A 10,996-nucleotide genomic window follows, 5' to 3' on the forward strand; every position below is an offset into this window, starting at 1 on the left:
AAATAAAAAAAAATCATAAAGTCCTGTGTTTTTCTTTCACATTTTCTTTTTGCCGTTATCTCCTGAGTAGATGCATTTCATTATGCTTTTCCTGATTAATTTAGTTAATTACAACATTTCTAGTGCCATTTCTTTTAAACATATAATCAAGCAATAATGTAGACTGTTTATTAAAAACGAATTGGTTCATTCTGAGGAAAAAATGCTGGGCTATTTTATTGTTCCGGTTCCAGAGTTACCAGTAACCGGTTAGAACGAAATAAAATACTGCTTTATTTTTTTTTTCCAAAACAGAAGTCATTTAAGCCAAAACTATTTAATGAGACTGACAACACTGAAAAGTCTGAAAGCATGACATTTGACAGAAGAACTGCAGTGATAGGCTATTCAAGGATTTCCTCAAATATATTAGATATAATTAAAATTATGTTATTATTTGGCTATTTAAATAAACATATATTCAGAAATAAGTGCAGTTAGCCTACATACAGTAAGCTACCATCTTATTTTTTCTGTTTAACTTTTATTAGACTCGAAGTTGAAATAAGAGGATAGCAACTTAATGTTTTTATTTTTTTTTTTAAATGAGAGAAATCACTGCTTATTCTGAATTTTTACCATCTTTTTTTTCCATCTACAGAACAAAATGAATAGCCTAAAACTATTAACTTTCAATGTTAACTTATGAATACAAAGAAACATCAAAAAGAAGATATGTCTGACAAAATTACCAGAATAATGTTTGACAGGGAATGCATCTCCTCAGCAGTCGCTGGCGCCAGTCGCAAATATTAAACATGTTTAATAAAATCTTTGTGAGGATGACCGGCAACAGCTGGTTCTTCAGTTCTAAGACTAGAATCAGACATCGTTGCACGATCTGCAACAAGCTCATAAGGATGTGATGTTTTTTAATTAATTAGCTACATTATTGATAATACAGACCTTTGTATTACCAATAACAATTTTTATAAAAAAAAAAAAAAAAACCTCCCAAAGCTGCACACAACAGAAACACATTTCCTTTAGCTTTTTCACGAAGCATCTCACAGAACATATTCCGAAGCCAATAACGCGCAGCTGTAAAGTAATGACGCACGTGACCTATATTTTACTTAACTACCTGGTTAATTAGGTAGCGTAAAACAAGTCCCAGACCTCATTAACCCTAGGGAACATATGGGTCTATTGGAAACGTGACATGATCTCGTACTCTGTCAATCATATTGTGCCTGCCTCATGGCTCTACAATCAGCCTCGGGTAATGAGATTCCACTCGGTCGCCGTGGAAACCAATGCTACCTCTTTTCATGAGCACAGCTGTGACGGCTATTTTAAACAGACAAAACATTGTCCCAATCACCATACATACAGAAAGACAATGAACAGCCTTTAGCCAATAAAATGAGCATGAGCAAAACGAAAATGAGCAAGGCTAATTGCTTCTTTCCATCCAGAGAAATGAACAAACAAATACCTTAGCTAATCATAAATCAGCTATTGCATTCAGTTCTCCACAGTAAAGCACAAAAATCTTTCATTCTTTCTGTAATGGATCTGACTGAAGTTTAGGGCTTTTCATGCATTTCAGAAAGTCAGAGCACAAAATTGACTTAAATGATCTCAACTAACCTGTAGTATGACAGCAAAGAAGAGGAAGATTTACATTAGAGTGAACCATAGCTGAACCAGGAAATTACTGAAAAGAATCACACTTGGTCACTATGAGGAGAATGTGCACCTCAAGAGGACTTCAAAGACTGGGCATGTTTTTCCTCTTGGATCAGTAAGTGTTTTTAAAGGGACATGTCTCTTAAAAGCTTTCTCTGAAGCCTGAGGCTGTATATTGCTTCTCTGTTTTTAAGAGCTTCAGAGCCACTGTGCCTTGCCAAACAACAAAAACATTGAAACAAGTGTAAATCTAGATCTAGAACATAATAGGGCTCGACATTAAACCTTGTCATGTGCTTGTCCTTCGGACAAGTAAATCAGTCATTCATTTGTCTGAGTAAACAAGTTGCTTGTCAGGAAAAAATAGGATTTTTTTTTTTGTGTGGTGTAAATATTTATTCTGAAGCAAATATTCTCACCAGTGTTCTATCAGCTTTGACATATTTAAATATATATATTTGTGATATTTACCCCAAGAGCATTTTTTAACCTTTACAAAGGGCAAGTTGCTTTCTATGAGAGGTAAAAAAAACTCTCGGATTTCATCAAAAATATTTTAATTTGTGTTCCGAAGATGAACGAAGGTCTTGCGGGTTTGGAACGACATGAAGTGGGTAATTAATGACAGAAATTTCATTTTTGGGTGAACTAACCCTTTAATGAGTGAGTCATTGAGTCATTCATTCATTCAAACGATTCATTCAAACGGCTGATTCATTCAAGAATGAGGTAGTTGTTAATGAATGGGTCATTGAATCTTTGACTCAACCGATTCATTCAAAACGCTGAATCATTCGGTAATGAAAACACGGTTGAGTGTTGCTGTGAGATGCGTTATGGTTCTTAGGGCTGCACGATATATCGCATGAGATTGTCACGCGCATTTCGTCAGTAAAGCCGGTTCCCTGATTACCACTAAATCGCCATCACCTGCTTTCAAATATCGCGTTCATATCGCAGATGAATCGCCTTCGATAATGAACGCGATATTGCGTGGCTTTTCAGTGATCTACGGCTCTGTCTATTAAATGCCGCACCATTTGAAAGCAGGTGATGGAGATTTAGTGGTAATCAGGGAACCGGCTTTACTGACGAAATGCGCGTGACAATCTTATGCGATATATCGTGCAGCCCTAATGGTTCTGCTGTGATCTTTGCTTTAAACTATTTTCGCTGCTGAAATAGAACAAAAACAGTCAATATTGCATCTAAAGTGTAGGTGACTTGTTTAATAAACTGTCGTATGAAATCGGTAGCACATTTTCAATAGTGTGATGGTATTCAGGAAGACACCACTCCTAGTTGTGTAATGTTGCTTAACTGTATCATTATATGTTATAAATATAAAAACGTTTTAAATCAGGCTACTTGTCCTGTTAGGCAAAATTCTCTTTCACTTGTCCCAGACAAGAGTTAATGTTGAGCCCTGAATATATCTAATCACTTCCTTTCCAGAGTTCCTCTAGAGATCACAAACCATGTAACCAGCTTTATCACAAGACGTCTATCGCTCTTCATGCTTGGTTATGGTATAACTTTCATTATGCTGGTATGTGTGTTTAGATGGAAAAGTATTTGTCTTCTAGGTGGGGGAATAGTCTCTTATTGGCTTTACAGCCTTGAAGCACATGTTTGGCAACATTTAGCTCTTGTAGATAAGACCTGTTAATTGAAACAGACCTTTTACTCTCTTTCTTCATTATAGTCCAGATACGGAAGATTTTTTTTTTTTTTTTTAATCAGTAAAGTGTAATTAATTTTACTTTTACCTCAATATTGTGACTAGATTTAAATACCATTCATTTTTTAAGTAAGTGTTTTCCCCCTTAATATGTATTCATCAAACAATGAAAACACAATATGAAACTCTGAAAAGTCTAAATCTAAACATGACATTTTACTTTGATCTAAGAGGATGTTCTTTTCTAAGAAACTTAGTATCAAATGCTTCCATGTCTCAGAAATCCACATATATAGACTGCAGGTTATATCACAGGGTTCAGTATGGGTTAACATCACCCTGAGGCTTTTTCAAAATTCTCAAGACTCTTACAGTTTTGTACCCCCAGTTTTCACAGCTGGTTTGCAGCTGACTTTTTTTTTTTTGAAGCAGCTAGGAAGGGTATGATCTTAATCGTTAAGGAGCCACTTAAAACGGATTAGCACTGACAACAAGATTGAGCTGATGGTCAAGCCAACTTACTGGCTACAAGTTAACAAAAGGTACACAAAGACTAATGCGGTCCACAGTCTAAACACACATATATAAATAAAAAAGTGCAAACAACATAACAAGGCCTATCTCACACATCCATCTGTGACGCATAACCGGCATGTATTTATTTTGTCACCTATATTCACACTACCTACATGAGGATCGTCGGAGTAAGTTTTAAGCCTATTTCTCACCCCCTTCCCCAACAACAACAAAAACAGAAACACATTGAAAATGCACAATACACCTACTTTTAAACACAATCTTTTGAAATATAGGCAAATATGAAGCAACATACCATAAAAGAGTGACCTACTCGCCCACAGTTCAAAAATGTTGAAAGTCTGTCGGGCTTGATTCAGTTTAAACATGCTGTAACAGACACACAAATCTGAATAAAAACAAACTAAAACTATATTTTTGTTTTTGTTAAATTAAATTAATCTGAAATAAAAAACAATGCAAATATAACAAGAAAAACTTAAGCTTCGATCAAAAATGTTGCGTTTAAAATGAAGTACTAAAATGAAAAAAATAAGTTAAAACTAAATACAAAAAATAAAAATGACAAAAGCACATATTATATTATATTATATATATATATATACACACACACACACACACACACACACACACACACACACACAGGTGCTGGTCATATAATTAGAATATCATCAAAAAGTTCATTTTTTTATTGTAAATTATTTTTAAAAATGAAACTTTCATATATTCTAGATTCCCTACATGTAAAGTAAAACATTTCAAAAGTTTTTTTTATTTTTTATTTTATTTTGATGATTAGAGCGTACAGCTCATGAAAGTCCAAAATCCAGTATCTCAGAATATTAGAATATGTCCTAAGATCAATCAAAAAATGGATTTGCAAAACAGAAAAGTTCAAGTTCTTTAAAGTATGTTCATTTGTGCACTCAATACTTGGTCGGCAGCACATATTACAGCAAATGACTTGCTCCTAGCACAAGTTACAGCATCAGTGAAGTGTGGCATGGAAGTGATCAGCCTGTGGCACTGCTGAGGCACTATTGAGATCATCTGTATATTGTTGGATCGACTGTTTCTCATCTTTCTTTTGAAAATTTCCCATAGATTCAGGGGTCAGGCATGTTGGCTGGCCAATAAAGCACAGTAATATCATGGTCAGCAAACCACTTGGAAGTGGTTTTTGCACTGTGGGCAGGTGCTAAAGTCCTGCTGGATAAGGAAATCAGCATCTCCATAAAGCTTGTCAGCAGATGGAAGCATAAAGTGCTCCAAAATCTCCTGGAAGATGGCTGCATTGACTTTGCACTTGATAAAACACAATGGACCAACACCAGCAGACGTCACGGCCCCCCAAATCATTACGGACTTCAGAAACTTCACACTAGACTTCAAGCAGCTTGGATTCTGTGCCTCTCCAGTCTTCCTTCAGACTCTGGGACCATGATTTCAACATGAAATGCAAAATGTACTTTTATCTGAAAAGAGGACTTTCGACCTCTGTTCACTCTCCAGTTCTTTTTCTCCTTAGCCCAGGTAAGACGCTTCTGACGTTGTTTCTGTTTCAGAAGTGGCTTGGTAGTCCTTTTCCTGAAGATGTCTGAGTGTGGTGACTCTTGATGCGCTGACTCCGGCTTCTTTTTACTCATTGTGAAGCTATCCCAAGTGTTTGAATCGGCTTTACTTGACAGTATTCTCAAGCTTGCGGTCATCCCTGTTGCTTGTGCACCTTTGCCTACCCAATTTCTTCCTTCCAGTCAACTTTGCATTCAATATGCTTTGATACATCACTCTGTAAACAGCCACCCCATTCAGTAATGACCTTCTGTGACTTACTCTCTTTGTGGAGGGTGTCAATGATTGTCTCCTGGACCATTGCCAAGTCAGCAGTCTTCCCCATTAGTGTGGTTTCAAAGAACAAGAGATACCCGGAATTTATACTGTAGGGATGGTCATTTAATGAAACTCAAATGTAAATATTCTAATATTTTGAGATACTGGATTTTGGACTTTCATTAGCTGTATGCTCTAATCAACATTTTTCCTTTACATGTAGGGAATCTAGAATATACGCAAGTTTCATTTTTTAAAATCATTTACAATAAAAAAAAATGAACTTTTTCACGATATTCTAATTATATGACCAGCACCTATATATATATATATATATATATATATATATATATATATATATATATATATATATATATATATATATATATATATATATCCTAAATGTGAATTTTGTCATTGTTCTGGAGCACTCTAGCTTATTACTAACCTTTAGGCTAACATATTCATACTAAAAGCTAAAAAACAATAAATACATTTTGATTTCAGGGGGGACTTCAAAGAAACCACACTGAAGCCTCGTTCACACTGCACGCATGTGTGTTGCGTTACGGCTCTGGCAAGGTTTTGTTCCGTCTTCTGAGCGGTGTCAACTCACACCAGAAGCATTTCAGAAGCGAAGCGGCTGGATTCCCGAGACCACTGTTTTATTGTGTTTATTGATATGCCATACTTTATTTTGCTGTAGCCTACAGACGAAGTTAATACACTAAAAAGTAGACAACAAGAACAAAAAAAATTCAAGTTTTTCAACTCCGAATCTTTTGTCGTCAGTTTCTGGCCTCCTAGTGATGTGAAATATGAGAGGGAGTTTACTCAGGATGATTATTTTGACTTTATTTTGTATTTGAGCTGGGTGTCTTGGCGTCCGTCAAAATTGGCGAGCCACCTATCTTAAGCGAAGCGGTGCGGCGAGCCGCTTCTGGGACGCTTCTCAAACGCACCGTGGAGCGGCTGGTGAAAAAACAAGCATTGACTAGAGTGGCCGCGAATCAGCTCCGGTAGCCGTAACGCCGCACACGCATGCAGTGTAAACAAGGCTTTACACTGTTTTAAAAAAGCTTTAATTTCTGTTTGCAGTGTAAAAGTAAAAAAAAAACAAAAAAACAAAAAAACTCTCCTGCAGAGCTCACTCAGTCCAGCAGTTTCATGAAACAAGCAGCCTAATAGTTTTGTATCCCTAATTTTCTCATGCATTTATTCTGACAATGCACTGCGTTACACAAAAGCATGCCGATGAATGAGTTTGCACAATTTGCAATGAGATGTAATATCTGACTGTAATTTTACCTCCAGTTGTGGTGAAATACAGTGTAAACTGTGAAAGCCAGTGGCGATGCATTACTCAGACTTGTTGATGTGGTAGAAGACAGGCTGAACGCCAAAAGCCATCCCACCCGTTGGCAGCACACATGCTCACAGCACACCCCTCGAGCTACTGCTGTGCTCGAGATAAAATAAGCCTCTGACCAGCCAATCAATAACAGAGGAACAAATTATACAGTAATCTCATTGGTTTTCTCTTGAATCTATAACTAAAAACAACCCCAAAGAGTCTCAAAGTTGAATTTCTCACAGCCAGTTGCTACTGAATATTAATGGGACTAGTGAAATATCTCTATAATGTTAAGTCATATATGACAACTTGCTTAGGGAGACTTGATAAAGATCTCCATCTTTTCTCTCTTAGGATATACAGCAGAACCACACCCAGGAAGGAAAAATTACTGTGAATTGCATTCAAACCTCTAAAATGAGCTTCAATGCTGATGATCTGTAATTGTGCATCATGCACATTAAAACTGAACACTGTCAGGGAGTGACAGATGGAACGTTTAAGATAGGTCATAAACATCAATCAGGATTAAGTGTGGAGAGGAGAGGTGATTTCAAACAACTCAGGACCCAGTGTTCCCCATTGGCCAAATCAGATCAAAGTAACAGACACTTCAGTCTGCCCACGCCACACTTCCGCACGCACAGAGTCACAGCACCATTCACATGACACACACACACACTAATTAAATATTATATATATATATATATATATATATATATATATATATATATATATATATATATATATATATATATATATATATATATATATATATATATATATATATATATATATATATATATACACACACACACACACACACACACACACATACATACATACACACATTTCCCCCTGACATTTATCCCAAATACCTCATTCAAAATAAAGTATGAACTCTCCACTTACAGAAGGAACTGAGAATCGCTCATTCACACATATTTCATCTGTCATTATCAAAATGAAACTTTTCAAAGAGGGAGACAGAGCAGGAGTCAAATTCCTGAATTAATTTATACAGACACTTAAACTATTTACCCCCATCTAGGATTGCAAAATTCTTGGAATTTTCAAAGCTGGAAACGTTCCATGGGAATTAACAGGAATATATGGGAATTAATGGGAATTTGCAAAATTGCAGGTTAGCCTATAACAGGGTACTTAAATGTAGTTAAAAAAAAAAAAAAAACATCTTGCAGCATAATTTTGGTTAAAACAACCATATTTAATGCAATTTTAGTTAAATGTTTACCCTGCACATTCCTCAATCACATTCACACAGAACACTACTTACTGCAGGGCTACTGAGACCACACCCCCTACATACACTGTGCACTCCCCCAGTCCATAACATGCACATTTGATCAAAAATACAGAAAAAATCAGCAATATTGTGAAACATAACTACAATTTAAAATAGTGGTTTTCTATTTTGATATACATAAAAATATAATTTATTTCTGTGATGCAAAGCTGAATTTTCAGCATCATTTCTCCAGTCTTCAGTGTCACACGATCCTTCAGAAATCATTCTAACATGCTAATTTGATACTCAATTATCAATGCTGGAAACAGTTGTGCTGCTTAATATTTTTTAACCTGTGATACTTTTTTCAGGATTCTTTGATAAATAAAAATGTAAAGAACAGCATTTATTTAAAATAGAAATCTTTTGTAACAATATACACTACCGTTCAAAAAACAATTCTCTCTTTTTTTTTTTTGAAAGAAATGAATATTTTTATTCAGCAAGGATGTGTGAAATTGATAAAAAAGGGATAGTAAAGTGATATTGTTAGAAAAGATTTCTATTTTGAATAAATTCTGTTCTTTTTAACTTTTTATTAATCAGTGAATTACAGGTTCCAAAAAAATATTCAGCAGCACAACTGTTTCCAACATTGATAATAACTGAGTATCAAATCAGCATATTAGAATGATTTCTAAAGGATCATGTGACACTGAAATAAATAACACATAACAATTGCTGCAATAAAAATATATTTATTTTATTTACATATTTACTAAATTAGAATTAATTGAATGCGAAAAATAAATAACTTATTTCATGTTATGACCAAACAAAATGTTCATATTTGTTTTTATATGATACATTTTATATAAATATTATAAATTTATACAAATTTCCCAAAATTTCCAATTAATTCACATAAATTCCTGTTAAGTTTCAAAATTGGTATATTTAAAAAATTCCCCAGGTTAAGTTCCCGTGGAAAGTTTCCGGAAATTTACTGGAAACTTTCTGCCCCTTTGCAACCCTATCTCCCATCTGACCCTTAAATATACAAGAGATGAGAGTGTATTGCTGTTAATGTAATTAATTATGCTTTTAGTCAAGATCTAATCTTGTACAGGGATTTTAACATATTATTTGACTTTTAACAACACAATGATGAGCTATATCACGACATATACTATCAAGTAGTAAACTGAATTTCTAAACCCAAATTAGTGCTCATAATATATTCGTGATTTTATAAGCTCAATCAAATGGATTCTTCCACGGAATAAAAAAAATACTTTGCAAACGGTGACAGGAAACAGGCTGAACTGACAAAGGCAAAGAGCTGTCTCACATTACACCCAAGAGAGTAACAACACCACCCAAGTCATCTTATACACGGCCTGATGTCGCAGCTATTCCAAAGCAAAAAGGTTTACAAAGCCAGAGCGGTTTTCCTGTGTCACATCATTACCATCATCATCATCATCATCATCATGACAACATGACTACAGCACTACATCCTCCTAACCCCCTCTGGAGAGAAAACCTGTGTCCTTATGACCTCTGGAGGACAAAAAGATGGACATCTGTACAGGATTTTACAAGAGTAAAAAAAAGGGTGCAGATCTGATCATTTTTGGAAACGGGTGTGTTGTTAAACTGGTGTTTATAACATTCAGACTCATCAAATGCACTGAATATGAGGGCATCCATTAATGATGAGAGCTCTTCCTATCGACAGCCTTGCTGTTAGACATTTAAGAGTCTTTGGTCATATATTATGAGCAGAGATGCAGCGTAATACACATTTATACAGTGAAAAATAATGATCAGCTGCTAGCGGTAGCTAACAGGATCAAATAGCTAGCTGTCAAAGCTGCTTACACAACCAGCTGCGTACATTTCTACGCCGTTATAACGAAGCCACCTTCATCCATCTGATCACTGCACCACTGGTCCGGAGCAAACCATCATATAAGCGCCATGTATCAGTTATAATAAGAGAGAACGGGAGTAAAAGAGATACTGACCTCCAGGAGCTAACGCCACAGCTACTCGCTTTAGCCGTGTATCTCTGGCCCTGCTGCGGCGAAACAGCGTCTCAAAACACAGTCATCGCTACATACGATGACGAACACATGATGTGACAGAGGCACGACGCGACGAGCGCACATCCGTGTCTTGCGGTAGAGGGTCAGTCAGTGATGCGATGATGATGATTGTGCCTGTTGATAAGCTCTGCTCGTCCCCTTCCTCTCTCTCCCTCTCTGCTTGCAACTGACTGTACGATAGCGACGTCCGATTCGTAACGGAATCGTTCGTTTGAGTCGGTTCTTTTCAACGAATCAGTTGACGCGATTTGCGCACTGATCAGTCTGAATCGTTTCGACCGGTTCTCGAGTCACCGACTCACTGAACAGAGAACTGCCTCTTTCGGACACGTCCGATTATTAATAATGATTTTGGGAATCGATGCTGAAATTATAGGAAGCATTTGGAGAAAACTGATGATTAAACTGATTTTAAACTGCTTGAATAGCCGTTATATATATATATATTTTTTTATGACTATATGCTGAATTATGGCTACGACAAAATTAAACGAAAAACGGAGTGGTTCTTCGTCATCACGCGGTACACAACAAACCAGTTTATTAATAAAATAAATAAAACC

At 36.0% G+C, this 10,996-nt stretch overlaps 1 protein-coding gene across 50 annotated transcripts in view; it reads right to left on the reverse strand.

Moving 5' to 3' along the window:
• Window positions 1–10,634, reverse strand: part of madd (MAP-kinase activating death domain) — a 69,030-nt gene extending 58,396 nt beyond the window's left edge. For 26 of the 50 annotated variants that reach the window (XM_048184569.1, XM_048184565.1, XM_048184541.1 and 23 more), the window contains exon 1: window positions 10,353–10,633. The gene's annotated coding sequence lies outside the window, so the exon portion shown is untranslated. Of the gene's footprint in view, window positions 1–10,352 lie in introns of all 50 variants that reach the window. The other 24 variants (XM_048184563.1, XM_048184538.1, XM_048184558.1 and 21 more) reach the window with 2 other exon arrangements.
• Between the last annotated feature and the right edge of the window lie 362 nt (window positions 10,635–10,996).

The sequence above is a fragment of the Megalobrama amblycephala genome, linkage group LG3 (genome assembly GCF_018812025.1).
Source record: "Megalobrama amblycephala isolate DHTTF-2021 linkage group LG3, ASM1881202v1, whole genome shotgun sequence".
In the NCBI taxonomy this organism is placed as follows: Eukaryota; Metazoa; Chordata; class Actinopteri; order Cypriniformes; family Xenocyprididae; genus Megalobrama; species Megalobrama amblycephala.